Source organism: Ictidomys tridecemlineatus, chromosome X, assembly GCF_052094955.1.
Source record: "Ictidomys tridecemlineatus isolate mIctTri1 chromosome X, mIctTri1.hap1, whole genome shotgun sequence".
Taxonomy (NCBI): Eukaryota; Metazoa; Chordata; class Mammalia; order Rodentia; family Sciuridae; genus Ictidomys; species Ictidomys tridecemlineatus.
In genome coordinates, this window is record NC_135493.1 from 1533389 (window position 1) to 1539007 (window position 5619).

The 5619-nt window shown below is 41.1% G+C and overlaps 1 pseudogene; it reads left to right on the forward strand.

The window, feature by feature from the left end:
* Nucleotides 1-5235: 5235 nt before the first annotated feature.
* On the forward strand, nucleotides 5236-5349 carry LOC120891217 (U6atac minor spliceosomal RNA; annotated as a pseudogene).
* Nucleotides 5350-5619: the final 270 nt, after the last annotated feature.

Below are 5619 nucleotides of genomic sequence, written 5' to 3' on the forward strand. Positions count from 1 at the left end.
CTCTTGGATAGACAGAACTAATATTGTCAAAATGGCCATACTACCCAAAGCACTACATGGATTTAATGCAGTTCCTATTAAGATTCCAATTATGTTCTCCATAGAAACAGAAAAAGCAATCATGAAATTTATTTGGAAAAAGTAGACGCCCAGAATAGGCAAAGCAATCCTTAGTGAGAAGAGTGGAGCAGGTGACATCACAGTATCAGACCTTAAATTATACTACAGAGCTATAGTAACAAAAACAGCATGGTATTGGCACCAAAACAGGCATGAAGACGAATGGAACTGAATAGAAGTCACAGAAACAAACCCACATAAGTACAGTTATCTCATACCAGACAAAGGTACCATAAACATTGGAGAAAAGAGCCTCTTCAACAAATAGTGCTGGGAAAACTGGAAATCTATATGTAGCAGAATGAAATTGAACCCTGTCTCTCACACTGCACAAAACTCAACTCAGAGTGCATCAAATACTTAGGCATCAGAGACCCTGCACCTAATAGAAGAACAAGTAGACCAACTGATCATCAGTCAGCTTAGGACCTGACTTCCTCAATAAGACTCCTTAAAATCAAGAATCAATAAATGGGCAAAGGAACTGAACAGGCACTTCACAGAAGAAGAAAAAGGAACGGTCAACAAATATATGAAAAAATGTTCAACATCTTTATCAATTAGAGAAATGCAAATTAAAACTACACTGCAATTCCATTTCACTCCAGTCAGAATGGCAATTATGAAGAACACATGTAACAATAAATGTTGGTGAAGATGTGGGGAGAAAGGTATTCTCATACATTGTTGGTGGGACTGCAAATTGGTGCAACCAATCTGGAAAGTAGTATGGTTGATTCTTAGAAAACTTGGAATGCAACCACCTTTGACCCAGATATCCTACTCCTCTTATACCCAAAGGACTTAAAAACAGCATACTACAGGGATACAGCCACATCAATGTTTATAGCAGCTCAATTCACAATAGTTAAACTGTGGAACAAACCCAGATACCCTTCAACAGATGAATGGATAAAGAAACTGTGGTGTATATACACAATGGAATATTACTCAGCATTAAAAGAGAATAAAATTATGGCATTTGCAGGAAAATGGATGGAACTAGAGAATATCATGTTGAGCGAAATAAGCCAATTCCCCAAACCCAAGGACTAAATGTTCTTTTTATTATATGGATGCTAAGCTAAAAAAAGAGAAGGTAGGAAGAGAAGAATAGAATCCATTGGATTAGACAATGGGTAATGAAGGGAAGGGAGGGGAGAGGGGAATAGGGAGGACAATAGAATTAATTGGACATAACTTTCCTAGACTTGTATTTGAATACATGACCAGAGTAATTCTGCATCATGTACAACCACAAGAATAGCATGCTAAATAGGATATTATACTGTATGTCTGTATAATTGGCCAAAATACATTCCACTGTCATGTGTAACTAAAAAGAACAAATAAAAAGTTTAAACAAAGAAAAAACATACTGGTTTTGTGTCCACAAAATCAATTTCTTAAGCTTCTTTAAAATATTTAAGTAGGCTACCATAAGGGCAGATTGACATTGTATGGGGATCAGTCTACACAGTTAGGGGGCAATCTTTAAGAAAAAAAGTACAAAATTAGTTACAACTTTTTTATTCCCTGAGAAAAAGAAAAGAAATAACAAATTGCAAGTGTTAAAAAAAATCAACAAATGGCGCAAAAATAACAAAAAACAACAAAATACTACGATTGTTATTATTCTCTTTTCTACTTGACCTACATGTACTGTCTTTTTCCCTATACTTTGGCTGTGTACTCTTAGATCACATATTCCTATGACAGTGATTTGTAACATAATTCTCTCTGGAGGGAATAGAAAGATAAGGAAAACTTTTTTCCATCCTGGTTGATTGAAATTTTTATTGTTGGTGGTTTAGCACAATCTCCTTCCCATTTCATGAATCTTGTCAGTAAAGCTGCCTCAGGAACTTCCTCTGCAGTTTCTCACTCACAGAGCTCCTGCCACAGGACCAGGTCTTTGGGTGTGACTGATCCATTTGCCCAGGACTCTGCCTGAATCCCTCTGGGAGCTGCTGGCACACTGTCCATGCAGCATATGGCATGCCCTAGGCAGGCCCTCGCTGACCCTGGTTCTGTCTATCCTAGGCCCTCCTAATGACATCAAATGACCTGCTTGCAGCCTCCCCTGTCCCACCACCTACAACCATCTCGTGTGATTCCCATTCCTAGAGGTCAAGGAGGAATCAGCCTACTTGATGAAGGCCACCAGCCCTGGCATGATCACCCACCAGAGTGTGCAGGTGTCCTGGGCCTCTGGTGCCTGGCTGGGATAGCCACCTGCTGCCAATACAGAAGTGAGAGCTTCACTGGGGAAACCTGCCTGGGCTTCCTACCCAACTGTGACTTCTTTTTCCTAAAGTTGAGAATGTCTCATTAGGAGCCAGTACTTTTATAGCATCAAAGGTTTGGACTTACATTTTGAAATGTTTTCTTCCTGGAAACCAATCAAAGTAGGAGTTCAGTTGGCTCTGAGAGCTGTGGTTTCCTCATTTGATCGTTTCCCCAGAAGTGGGCAACAGTATCTATTCTAACATTGTTAGTCTCACACCAACATGTGTGCCAAGAAAAAAAGCCTCACCCTCCCCGGAAGAAGACTTTTACCAAATGCTTTGGCTTGGTGGAAGTTGTCGAGATGGCTTCCCCTAGGGACATAAATCTCTTCCCTGTGACTGTGCCAGACTGACGGTCCTCAATGGGTGTTCATTGGTGGGAATTGATCAGCATTGGAACCCCTGGGTGGGGACCGACAGGTGGAGGGATGCTCCCCAGTGTGTGTGGTACTACCCTGCATCCACAGCTTTTCCTGCCTTCCTGAGGGCTTAGTCCAATTTGTGTATTTCCCTGGGATTCCCCCTTCTTCCAAGGGGAGAAGGAAAGACAAAGTAGTTAGGATCAGGGCTCCTGGACACTCTAAATAGGCTGAGCTGGCCATGACTCACCTGCTTCTCTCCTAGGACAGGACTCATTCCCTACAGCTATTCTCCAAATGTAGCAGGTGCCCCCAGACTCCCCCAGGAGCCCAACTGTTCTCCAGGAGTTTGTCCTCTGGGGTTGGTTCTCTTATGATCCTATTCCATTTCCCCCAAATAATTGCATACATCTTTCCTATAGAACACAGACATCAACAAAATCCTGTGCCCTGTGTGTCTCCATAACATGCATAGCAGAGCCAGTTCTCCAGCTGCAGCCAAGAGGTCCACAGGGAAGGACTACTCAGCAGGCCAGGCAGAAGGCTCTGGCCTGTGGGTATAGTTAACTCTTGTCTCAGGCTGGCAGCACAGAGAAGAAAAGCAGTAGTGTCACAATCAGGTTTTCTAAGACTTCAATCTGGGAGACAGGGCACCTTTAGCAGTCTTCCTGTTTTTGAAGTGGAAGAAAATGTCCTAAGGAATCTTGTCAGTTTTGCATATTGGAATACAGCCACGATTCCCAGAAATAGGACTTTCAATCTCTGACATTGAAAGACAAGAGGGACTAACCCAAACAAAGCAAAGAACCAGAAACCATGTGACTGCCAGACTCTGACAGATGAGAACTAAGAGACCAGCTGTATAGCTGTGACCAATGTCCAACTTCTTCTATTAGTAGCAGCCTTTCTGGGAAGGAAGGTGGAGGACTTGACTCTTATAGAGCACTTTTGGGACTTCCCAGACCAGCGCTCCCTCTGACAGCAACCAGCCAGAAGCCAGTGACCTTGGGGGAAACCCCTAACGTGTAAAAGTTGGAGTCTCAGTCAAGGAGATGATGAGCACATGCCCAAAGACAGCGAGGCAGCCAACGAAGGACAACACTTCCTGAAGGTGAAGTTTTCAGGGACAGGTTTTAAATTTTTTTAAATATTTTATTTTTTTAGTTTTCTGAGGACACAACATCTTTGTTTTTACGTGGTACTGAGGATCGAACTCAGGCCACACACATGCCACACGAGCGCACTACTGCTTGAGCCACATCCCCAGCCCCAGGGACAGGTTTTAAAGAAAGAAGAGTAAGTAGACTTTTTTCTCTATTTATTTATTTATTTTGATACTGGAGATTGAACTCAGGGGATCTTTACCACTGAGCTACATCCCCAGTCCTTTTTAGGCTCTTTTTTGCGGAATGGTTTGCTAAGTTTCTGAGGCTGGCCTCAAAATTGTGATCCTCTTGCTTCAGTCTCCTGAGTCACTGTGTCCAGTTTGTAGATGATTTCTTTAATAGGTATAAAGCACATTAGTTTCCCAAGGGCTAAAAGTTTACTGTGTCTTTGAGCTGAGTGGGTTAAACCTAGGTCATGTTGACCCAGATAGAAAAGGAAACACCAGATATGGGAATCTTTTTTTCATTTCTTTTTAATATTTATTTTTTTTTTTTTAGTTTTCGGCGGACACAACATCTTCGTTTGTATGTGGTGCTGAGGATCGAACCCGGGCCACATGCATGCCAGGCGAGCGCTACTGCTTGAGCCACATCCCCAGCCCCAGATATGGGAATCTTAATTAGAAATAAGAAGCAACATGGTTGTGAGCTTCAATAAGAATCACAGTTCAAGAAAGTCCAATCTTTTTCTCATGACAAAGCTCTGCTTACAATAAAAGGGAATGAATGTGCTTTTTTTTTTTCAGTTTGGAATGAAGTTTGCCCATTTGTGGACAGGATCTTTGTGTCATTCTTACTTCAAACTATTCTGTTTCCAGAAAGATGGTGAGATGATTGATGAAAAAAGGAAAAACTTCATGCAGATGGCTGCAGCAGGGGACAAAGCCATGCTTCTGGTCAAACTAAGGAGTTTTCCTGGAAAGACTAATGACATTTACAAGCTTCATCGAGGGAAATGAGAAAAGGCGCAGGTAAACCATAGTATGAATGGAAAATGCACTGAATCACAGAGGCTGAGAAGATTTTAAAAATAATGGATATTGTGAATAACTGTATGTCAATACATTTAAAAATGCACTGGAAATGAACAAATTCCTAGAAAAAAAAATCACCTGTATTGACTCAAGAAAAAGCAGAGACCCTAAATAGTCATAAAATCATAAAATATTTATTATCAGTAATCAGATAAGTTCCCCCAAAGCAAACTCCATACCTAGATGACTTCATCAGCAAGATCTACCAAATCTTCAAAAATAAATACTTCCAATTTTATGCACACTCTTTAAGAGAATTAAAAAACAGGTGTTGTATGAAAGAAGACAAGGTTATTCTGTTTTGTCAAGGATGGAAGAAACCCTTAGGCCTGACCACACGCATATTGTTAAGATATCACATAGCATCTAACCATTGACTTTTTTGGTAAGGGATGAGGGTATAGCTCAGTGGTAGAGCCCTTGCTTAGCATGTAAAAGAACTTGGGTTCAATCTATATTACATGCACATGCACACACAAAAAGGATACACTTTTTAAAATTTCTTTATTTTGTTTATTTATTTTTATGTGGTGCTGAGGATTGCCTCACATGTGCAAGACAAGCACTCTGCCGCTGAGTCACAGCCCCAGCCCCACAAAAGGATACACTCTCGATAGAAGGCAAATGTAACCTGCAATTAACACCTATCAAG